We start from the raw sequence: 11,545 nt of genomic DNA on the forward strand, positions 1-11,545 counted from the left end.
GAAATTAAGAAAACTTAAAACAAATAATATTGATTCACTAGAATTGGACAAAATCTATTGGTAAAATATATTTTTATAAAAATACAAAAAATATATAATATTTAAATGATAATTAAAAATGAATATAAAAAATCTATAATATTTATATGATAAATAAAATTAATATTATAAATAAAATTAAATACATAATAATGATGATAATATCTAAAAAATAATCCAAAATTTTTTGTTGAAAAGTGGGAGTGTAGTCAAAAGATAAGTATGAACAATCTATGTTATAGAACTAAATTGTATAGGTCTAAAGAAAATGTGATAAGTTAGATATAAATACGATGTTAATCTATGTTATAGGACGAAATTGAATAGGTGTAGTTCTGAAGGAAAATGTGATAAGTTAAATATAAATAAGATGTTAATCTATGTTATAGAAGGAAATTGTAGAGGTCTAAGTCCGAAGGAAAATGTGATAAACTAGATATAAATAAGATATATAAACATCTTGTTGACTAAATAAGATAGATAAATATTTGTTTGATTTTAGTGATGTAATGAATATAAAAAATTTATAAAAAATTTGTCCATTAAATATAAATTAAATGGTTGATAAGTATTATTGGATATTAATTTATACTAAGTATCAAAATATTTTTTCCATAATATATTTCACATGGCTAATATTAAAAAATAATATAAATTAATTAAAGTATAATTCTATTTTATATTAGTATAGTAATCAATAATTATAGAAAATTAATATGCAAATGTATTTTTAATTAAAAAACAAGTAATAAAAATAACATAATAAATTAACCCTAAATAATAAGTGTTCAATGACAATTATGGACATAATATATATATATATATATATATATATATATAATTTAATTAAAAAACAAAAACAACATGACTACATTTGAAATAAATTTCTCATTTTGAATATTACACAAATATTTGATACAAATTAAATAATATCATTTTTCAAATAATTATTCAAAGCTTTATTTAAAAAATAAACACATAAGCTATATAAGTATTATCCAATAAATATTTGTATGATACGATATATAAATATCTTGTTCACTAATTAAGATAAATAAATATTGTTTGATTTTAGTGATGTAATGAATATAAAGAATTTTTAAAAGTTTATGTATTAAATATAAATTAAATGGTTGATAAGTATTAAAACATATAATATGCAAGTAATTCATTTTTTTAGAAGTAAAAAATATGTATACGTCTAATCAAGTTTCCAAATGTTATAAGTATATTTTCCTTATGAAAATTTATAAATATTCCATGAGATGAATTTAATAATTAATGTTACAAGAGACTCCTTATTCATGTCTTTGGTCTATCTTTTATAAAAATCCAAATCAAATTTATAATGTAAAAATAAATAAATTTAATAATCATAATATGCATTCCAATTTTTAATTTAAAAATAAATAAATTTAATAATTATATTATACATTAAAATATTAACAAGGTAAATATCTAAGCAAATATCCTTTGAGACAACAGATACCTTATGCAGCCACTCATACAATTGAGCCAACAAACATCAAAGGGTTTCACTTATGCTAAGTGAGGTTTGGTTTATTTAAATTAAAAAGCAAAATTTGGGAAAAAAAATTTATTGGTTAAATAGTAACTTAATTTTGAACAATTACGCTCTTTCTACAACCATCTAAGTTAACTATTCCTATTTTGACTCAGTTAAATTACATAACAATGAAAATAAAAATAAAACATAATTAAAAAAATATATAAACAAAATTAAGAATTTTGAACAACCATCAGCGCTGACGTTCAAATTAGAAAAAGTCGGTGGTACAGAAGGATAAGAATCCAATGCACGGCACGGCTTCTTTTTCCTGTTCCAGCTGGCGCTAGCGTTCAAATTAAAATAAGTACAGTACACGCCATGCCTTTGTTTTCCTTTCCCAGCTGGCGTTTTGATCACCTTCGTCCATCTTTTTCCACAGTTTCATCCTCACCGTCCATTTAACCCTCTCGGCCTATAAATTGATGAGTTCCAAATTTTGTTCAACCACATTCTTTCGCTTCTTTCCCAGCGTTCTTCCCCCTTTACAGGGATGGAGGGGGAGCTGCGATGCGATGGATGTCCCGACTCACAGCAGGGAGGAAAGGGTTTTCATCTGTTTTTCGCGTCTTGCTTGTAGTTGTCTCCAGGCAGTTCTAAAATAGCTTTACTTATTGGTATTTTTCCTTCGCAGGGCACAGAGGCGCAGGGTATTTTTTTTTTATCAGTGGTGCTCTGTCCCTAATTTCAGTACATCTTATTTTACCTACCATCTTATTTTTCTCTACTGGTGCTCTTTATCCATAATTTTTGTACTATTCTTGTTCTTGCTATTATATATTCTAATATCTCAATATATTACACACGCTCTTGTTGAGATGTGAATTGAGGGTTGGATTGGGGTTGTGTTTTCCATAGGTCTTTGGAAATAGCAAGCGACACGTTTCAATATACTGTTCAGAAATCTAGTGCATTCTCTCAGGTATTTTTGTGAAGCTTTCACTCTAGGGCATTCTTTCAGGTATTTTTGTGAAGTTTTCACTCTGTAAGTGATTAGGTTAAATGTGTTTTTCCTGTTGTGGTTGAGGATCAAAATAGATCAGTGGAAGCTTCGCTCTGTAAGTAATTGGGTTTAATATATGTTCTTAGGTAGTGGGTTCTGTATGCTTTATAACCACATGCGCTTGCTTTGTAAAGAAGCGCGACCTTTTAGTGTCTGATAACAGGACCGTATGATCTCATGCTTTTTGGTTCCCCGAAGGGGATCTCCTTGTGTTGGTCTACCTGGTTGTCCAGATCTGAAGATTGGATGTCAGCTGCCACAAGGCCGTCAACACCATTACAGTAATTGAAAGTATTTCGTCCCCTTCAACATTATTGTTTCTCTTGTTTAGATGTAGTGGCCGAACGAGGGCTGTGGCTGCAGTATCAATACGGGCGGTTGTTGAGTTTTGTTGGTGTTATTTTTATTTTGTGGTTCTGTATTAAGCATTGGCGCTATTGTTCTTCTCATACGTGATTTGAGAGCTGATTGATCCTTGGGTTGCAGGGCCTTTTAATTCAATCATAGGAACCGGATTGATTCTTGCAACATCCTCGAGAAGACTTAATTAGGGATACATGATCTATATAGGGGGTTTGGTGTCGAATATTTGTTGTGTTATATTCATGTAGTCTATTCTATTTGGCGTCAACGTTGTTTCATTTCTAATCATTGCTATGCCTGGTTTGTCTAAGAAATTGGTCCTTGGGCTGCAGGTTAAATATATTGCTCTACATTTGCGAGTTGATCATAGAAAGCAGAATAATCTCTTGAAACTTTATGAACAAACAGGCATCTTACTAAGTATCGCAGGTCTATAGATCTAAACTCTTTTTGAGTGTGTACTTTGTTGTGCTGAATAACTTTAGGATTACTCCACAATCTGCCGCTCTAGGAATAAATTGTGCAGGATGGTGGATGAAAGGTGGCTTAAAAGGCATTTTTGGGTCGAAAACATCATCCAAGAGGTTTGCTGTTACTGTTAAGCTTCGACGAGTGGTTTTTAGTTGCAGTCATCTGTTCATGTTCTCTATTTGTTGGAGGTGCAGAGATTATATGTGCGATTCATGTGAAACTAGAACAAGAGGATAAGCCATTCATGTAGTTCTTTAGTTCAACAAGTGTGAGGGATTATTCTGTATTTTTGGGTCGAAAACATCATCCAAGAGGTTTGCTGTTACTGTTAAGCTTTGACAAGTGGTTTTTAGTTGCAGTCATATGTTCATGTTCTCTATATGTTAGAGGTGCAAAGATTTGTGCGATTCATTTGAAACTAGAACAAGAGGATAAGCCATTCATGTGAGTCAGTTCTTTAGTTCAACAAGTGTGAGGGATTAGTCTGTCTACTGATATTTTGGTAATAATTTATGACTGCCCCGCAGTCTGCAGCCCTAGGCATATATCGTGCAGGACAATGGATTGAAAGGTTAGAAGGCGTTTTTGGATCAAAAGCATCATTCAAGAGGTTTGCTATTAAGCTATAATGAGTGGTTTTTAGTTGCAGTTACCTCGTTTGTTACGAGTGCAAGATCATAAGAACTAGTAATGTTGAAGTAGAACTATTCATGTGGAAGTAACAAGAGGATAAGCAGGGGCATAATACGTCTGGATCAGAAGTGTCCTCGCTGTTTGAGGACTGTTTTGGACGCCTTAGTTGTCATATTCTCATTGGGAATAGTAAGGATTACAATTCCAATCAGATCATTCTTTTTTCACAATTCCAATCTGGTCATTGTATTTTTGTTTTATAAAATCGTGGCCAGTATCTTTAAGGTGTTATGGTTTTAATGGTATTTTTGAGACGAGATTTTGTGTTTGGTGAAGATGTACTGGATCAGGTCTTATCTACAGGCTCTGCTGTTCAGCCTTGAAGCTGCTAGTAATATTTCAGTAGGGTCGTGATATGTTTGCCATTGAATGGTCAATTTCTGAAATCTCCGAAGAACTCGTCTCAACAGTACTTGTGAAGGCTTTTGGCATATAAATCATTTTTTATTTCTATTTTAACTCCATCGCACTCATCGGATATCAAGGTGGTCCAAAACTTTATAACAGATGTTGCAGCATCGGTTGAGTTTCTACAGTAGGATCGTGGGTAACTTTTCCAGTTGTGGTTGTCACGGTTCTTCGGAGTGGATCTTTCTTCACATATTTCTTTAATTTGTTACATTGCTCACTGTCTTCAATAGTCTTCTGTCTTTTATAGTTGTTACCTCTGACTTCCGTTGTGCATTGAAACACATCTCTGGTCTAGATCGACTCTTTAGCTACATTGATATTTGGACATGGTCTTCAGTTCTCTAATTAGATAGGTTTTAGAGCAAGATGAGTTCTTCGCTTCGTTTCGTCATTCTTTCAAGCGAGCCTGTTTCAAGATAGGTTTCTGATCAAGACGAATGCTTTGTTTCCTCACTTTTCAAGCCAGCGTGTCATTTCTTGATTGCATCTGCTTCTAATCAGCGGATATGTCGGAGGTGATTTATTCCACTCCAACTCACCTGGGTCGCCTTCTATGAGTATGTATATCAATACGACTTTCTTCCTTGCCCATTCATTGCACCACAGCTACAATTGAGGTGATTTATTCCGCCCAACTCACCTGGCTCGCCTTCTATGAGTCAACACATATCAAGAATGTCTTCCTCGACTCTCTGTGCATGCGTTTTTGTGCTGAGAGATGTTCAGATTGTCTCATTTTGCCATGAGATGAGTATGTCTCTTCAGGCGTTGTTAATATCAGTATCGTCCAGTCTTTTCCAATATATCACTCTGCTTCTCTTCATTATCTGGCCTGAAAAGTGCCCGGCTTTGTGTTCCTCCTTTGCAAGCGAGCGTGTTCGTCTTCAGGCGAGCGTGAGATTACCATACCCAAGGGGTCCATGGGGAGAAGTGCTTCAATTATTCTTATCCACATGTAATGTTAGCAACGATTTGATATTTGCTTATTTTTGTTTTTGCCTCCGGCCTCCTAATTTGGCATTGACCATAGCTTTTTAAAGTCTCAATATTTGCAATTTATCTTGCGATTTTAGCGGGTACAACGCTCACCCTTCTACATTTAAGGTGTAATGTGTCACGATGTCAACATATATTTAGTGTTCTGCCGTTCAGCTTATAATGAATCTTTATAGCAAATATATCAAAATGGTTTTTAATACTGTTTGGACTTTCTAATACATTTATGGTTTTTAATGTAATACGATTTTATATATTAAACGCTTTGTAAAATATAATTTTTTTTAGCCATTTCTGTGGTACATGCTGCAAATTATAATTGTAAAAAAGGCATGTGCCGCCACCTAGACACCATGAAAGAAGTGCGATTCTAGTTTGTGAGAGATTCGCGAAATTTTTGCGAGGTGCTCATTTAAATGTAATAATATAATATTTTTTACTCGGTCAAAATACTTTAAAAAACATTAAAATTAAAATTAAAGAAAAATATATTAAATGTAAATATTTAACTTTTTAAAATAAACTAAAATATACATAAAACTCCACTAAAATGATTTTAAATTAAACATTAAAATTAAAATTAAAGAAAAATATATTAAATGTAAATATTTAACTTTTTAAAATAAACTAAAATATACATAAAACTCCACTAAAATGATTTTAAAATATATCTAAGAATAAAATAAAATAAAATAAAAGAAAAATAAATAAAATATATATAAAAATAAAAGTAAACAAAAATAAAATGATTTTAAAAATAAATAAAATATATATAAAAACAAAAATGAAATAAAAATAAAAATGGGGTTTTGGTCCATTAATAAATAAAATATATATAAAAATAAAAATGAAATAAAAATAAAAATGGGGTCTTATAAAAATAAAAATGAAATAAAAATAAAAATGGGGTCTTGGTTCATTACGCTGATTAATGCTTGGATGATTGGTTTTGTTTTGGAGGTTCTCTTGATTCTTAGTTGAGTCATAATTTTCTTACAATATGTAATATCTGTGGGTCATTGCAATAAATTTCTTCGATGACCTCTTTGGCAGCTTTTGTGGTGCTCTCTCTTTGAGAAAATTGATCTTTGATCTCTCACTCTATTTGTAAATCCTCTCGTTGATCAATTAACGACCTAGATAGATTCTAATCAATAGCTTAGATCATTTTGACTTGATCAAATAATTTTCTTACAATATGTAATATGCACTATTCAATGGATGTTTGAACTATAAAGTAAATTTTAATTTATCTCTTGTCTTAATGGATGTTTGAACTATAAAGTAAATTTTAATTCAACTCTTGCATTAATGGATGTTTGATGTATAAAATAAATTCTAATTCTTTTATTAAGAAACTCTTGCCTCGAGATTTTCCATAGTAAATTTTTTTGACCTATAAAATAAATTCTAATTCTTTTATCATGAAACTCTTGCCTTAAGATTTTCCATAATAATTTTTTTTGATCATTGAAACTCTTGCTTCAAGATTTGCTATAATAATTTTTGTTTTTTGGTTTTGTTTTGTTTTTTGTTGTTGTGTAATTTGAGTTAAATATTTTTCTTGCAATATGTAATATGCACTACTCATTGGATGTTTGACCTATAAAATAAATTATGAAACTCTTGCCTCAAGACTTGCCATAATAATTTTTTTTTCATTAAATATATGAAATCATAATTACTCTATCATTTTAAAGATTGAAGAATCTAGTTTCATATTTTCAACATTAAGAGGTATTTGTAATCCATACAAGTTAATATTTCATCATTAAGAGAGGTATTCATAATCTATACAAATTACACATTTTCTATCTAAAGAATTTAGAGGTATTCATAATCCATAAAGTTACTTGGATATTTTCTATCTAGAGAATTTTTATTCAACATTGTCATATAGCAAGGCTTTTGACTAACAATGCTATCTCTCCACAATATCATAGCATAATGCTCACGAGCATATATCCCACTTGGGTTCTCTTAGAGTATGCTTGCGTGATTGAATATAGTTACATATTTCGACACTCCCTCTTAGTTAGAGAGGTATTCATAATCCATACAAGTTACTTGGACATTTTCTATCTAAAAAAATTCATAAGAAGAGTAACTAACAATTCTCTCTCTCCACAATATCATATAGCATAATGCTTGCAAGACTAGTGATGTGCAGACACCCACATCATTATCTCTATCATAGCATATACCCCACTTGGGTTCTCTTAGAATATGTTCCCAGGATTATTCTTATCTTAAAATCTTGGGCTACTCTTATTTTGGATGCCCTAACAGATCCTCAAAGAGTATTAAATGGCAAATACTTACCCAATCCTCCATTTTAAGTAAAGACAATAATGATGTTTTTATATCCCCTTTTTAATTAAGGAGGATATACATATTCCAATGAAGAAATGTGCTCATTCATATGGAAGGAATGTACCTAAGCTCCCTCTTGGCTTAGGAATTTGCTTCCAAGTTTCTACCAAGTTAGAAACTTATTTCTAGGCTCCTACAACAGCGCTTTAGTTGGAGATCATGGGGTAACTAGTTGCTTGAAGAACTACTCCTTACGATGTCATGAACTTCTTTTCTTTAATTTGGTGTATCCATGTTTTTGGGACTTTTTTGTAGGGCATTGATTATCCATCACTTTCATCTATGAGTTGTCATCATTCTTGTTATTGGAAAGTGATTCATTAGTTCCATAACTCTTCCCTTAGCAAACCTTCCATAAGCCCATGTGGGTATTGTTCAAAAATAGAAAATGAACATTAAATCAATGTTACCTTTGTGATGTTATTTCATCATGACATCTTATTTGCATTGACATCTTGCATACATATTGGCACATCTCCAATAGCTATACATTATCAAGGGTCTCTTTCTATTTTTTAGATGTCATTAGGGTCTTTATATTTTACATCAAGATATCATAGTCATCTTTCAATCCTTGGATGTTGATTGCATTTTTCATGATCTCTTTTTTTTTTTTCTTTCACACATTTTCTTCCAGGAACTTCCAATGTCATATGAGGACACATTATGTTATTTCATCAATGAGTCAATGTGTGACCCATGCCTTCTTGGATCCTTCCAAAGGAGGAGATCCTTTCGTGTGATCATGCTCTTGAAGTAGAGCATTCATAATATTTGCAACCATATGGCATGACTTAATATATATATGTGTAGACATACCTCATTTCTTCCTTTAGGCCATCTAGACTTCCTTCAACTTCCTTGATTGAAAGAACTTCAATTCCTTGACTTGCTTCACTTCTTTTGACATCACACCATCATCACTTGAATTCCATACAAGTTGGAATTCTTGGTGAGACACTTGCTTCTTCTAGTAGGTGAACCTTCCAATGAAGATCTCGATCATCTTCATCTTGCAAAAGCTCATTTTGAATGATGTATGATGAACTTGTTGATGGTGTTAGAAATCTATCAACTAAGGGAAATTTCCCCGATGTGAAGACCCAAGTAAACCTCACACCGTTTGGTGTAGGAGTCCCATCTGGTATGAAGACCCGATTGCTAGATACTTAGAGATCTGCTTTGGCTCTATCAGCACATGAGAGTGTTATGCTGGTATCTTCAAACATCAAGGTACATGTGCTTGGTGAATGCGTAATGTAATCGTGTCAAGGTTCTCTTATTACAATGGGGGGAGAGCAAAGTGAGCCTCGAAGTGAGAGGTAGTAGTACCACCTAGGAAGAGACACGCGAACCAGGAAGGGTTTGTCCAGCATCCCAACAGAAAAGTCCATAGCGGACACGACAATCATCAAAACCAAGGTACAAGGGCAAACATGTACACCATCTAGTAAACAAGACATGTCTGTCTAATGTCCTGTGGAATAGTCCACAAGGATGAGACAACAGTGAGAAACATTGAAACACATCTTCAACAATGTAAGTACTAAAACAACCAAAGTAGTTTAACTATTTCAGTACAGGTTAAGCAAACATGCATTACAAATGTTTAAAGAGTAGTCTTACAAACATCTATAAAACATGCGTGAAAACGTGTTATTTTTAACAAGCTTCTGAATTAAGCAAAAATTCCAAGACACATTTGTACACCATACATCACTAGTCCCAGTAGTGGGACATTAGAGCCACTTGCTCAAAAAAAGACTACAGACTATTAAGACTATGCGGGAGGATCCAAGATGAAAAAAAGTCCTTGCTCATACAATGGGAGGGGTATATATAGCCAAGGGTTATGCTTTACCCTTGTGACTCTTGGACTACCCTTGTGACTGTTCAACTTCCCATGAATTTTCAATTGACACGACTCTTCGATTTCTTGTGTGTCCATTGGACTTCACTTTACATTCAATTACAATGGATATGGCCCATAGTGGTGATGTGGCCAAGACAACTCATGACACAACTCAACATGACACTGCTGACATGTACTGGTTAACTGTGGTGTCCATGTCACGCTGTTGTGCTGCTGAGTGATGGTTGTACTCCTGGTGTACTTTGGCTTTTCCTCCGCATGGCATGTTGCTGCAAGGTCTTCAATGGTCTTGGTATTTCTTGGTGGTTCAATGCATATGTTCCTTTTGCTTGTTGTTTGATGAGCCTGGTATGTTCGTCTAGTTGCAAGCAAGTCTTCTAGGATGTATGCTCCTTCATCTCGTCCGTTGTCTTACCATGATTTATTAGTGTACCTGTTTTGCAATTCACTCATGACAGGACGACATCAAATCCGAAACATCTTAGTTTAACGTCATGCATTTTTATCATGTTCCAAGTGATAGAGAGGGAGGACAACTCACTGAGACAACACAAAGCACAGTTCAGACTAGAATGAGGAACTCTGGGAGGACAACCTGCATTGTCGAGAAAAACTGCGAAGTGACCACTGGGAGGCAAAATTGCACAGTGAAGGACACCAGTGGCACCCTAAGGGGCACTTCTGTGCAATTCCTGGAGGGAAGACAAGACAGGGTTGCAGGGGACAGTTGGGCAATTCTGCACAATTTTCAGAGGGAAGACAAAGCAGAGTTATAGAGGGACAATTGGGCAATTCTGCGCAGTTTCTAAGAGCAGTGTAGGACATCATTGCAAGGGACTTGCTGAGTGTTGTCACTCACTGTCAAATGTGTTTTCAGCTGTCCCAAAGTGAAAAAGAGTAGTAAAGTTTGAAGCCATCTTTCAAGCCACAAAATCTTTAAAAGCTAAATCAGTCACTCTCCATTACATAGTGCTTGGAATAAGCTTTTTGACAATATATGGAACTCCTAAAATGGAATGCAAAATCAGAAGATATGCACTATTGAAGTTCAAAGGGTTTGTTGCCTTTGAAACAAAGGAGGAGCTTATCGGAGGTCTGGGAGCATATCACAAATCACATATTGGAGGTCCCTGGCAGCAATGAGGCAAGCCAAGCAAAGAGAAAACCAGTGATCAATGATCATTGATATCAGAGATCGGAGTTTCCAGCGTCTCACATATCGACAATCGCTAATGTCAGAGGTCCGAGATACAGTGTATGAGCGATCAATGATCGTCAATACCAGCGAGGTCAGAGCTAACATGCAATGGAGTGATCATCGATATCGCAAATCTCATATCAAAAGGGTCTAGGGCTTCGCACATCAGCGATCGGGGAATCGACGCGCCAAGAGGGTAACAACTCTAAAAATGCTGCGAAATGGAGAAGTTCTAATATAGTGTAAAATCACGAGGGGGGCCGAAAACATTTTAGCAAAGGAAATCATCGAAAAAAGAAGGGCACACAAACATTTTCTCTCTCCTCTAAGGGGCCATGTGGCGACTGTCGTCATCATGACGTGGCAATACGAAGGGCATGTGGCATGCTGATCTGACATTTTCGGGGGTCCTATGGGGGCATATATGAGGGTCACATGTCACCACTCACAAAGTGACACGTGGCAGAGGATGACATCACATCGGAGATCGCAAATTTGTGTTTGCAGGTTGAGGCATGTTATTACATCAAGGTTAAAATCTCGATTGTAATCCACCGA

General features: G+C 34.1%; 2 long non-coding RNA genes across 4 annotated transcripts in view; one reads left to right on the forward strand and one right to left on the reverse strand.

The window, feature by feature from the left end:
* Positions 1 to 5,254, reverse strand: part of LOC149252630 (uncharacterized) — a 32,039-nt gene extending 26,785 nt beyond the window's left edge. Inside the window, exon 1 of the long non-coding RNA XR_016266967.1 lies at positions 5,087 to 5,254. This is a non-coding gene — a long non-coding RNA (uncharacterized LOC149252630). The remainder of the gene's footprint in view (positions 1 to 5,086) is intronic.
* LOC149252631 (uncharacterized) lies at positions 1,966 to 5,725 on the forward strand. Of its 3 annotated transcripts, none has more exons than XR_016266964.1 (2): positions 1,966 to 2,296; positions 2,465 to 5,725. It is a non-coding gene; the product is annotated as an uncharacterized LOC149252631 (long non-coding RNA). The 3 variants fall into 3 exon arrangements; XR_016266965.1 differs by having other exon boundaries at positions 1,966 to 2,223; XR_016266963.1 differs by having other exon boundaries at positions 1,966 to 2,256; positions 2,465 to 5,645.
* Positions 5,726 to 11,545: the final 5,820 nt, after the last annotated feature.

Source organism: Pinus tabuliformis, chromosome 7 (assembly GCF_031772625.1).
Source record: "Pinus tabuliformis cultivar Carrire ecotype Pingquan chromosome 7, CPIR1, whole genome shotgun sequence".
In the NCBI taxonomy this organism is placed as follows: domain Eukaryota; kingdom Viridiplantae; phylum Streptophyta; class Pinopsida; order Pinales; family Pinaceae; genus Pinus; species Pinus tabuliformis.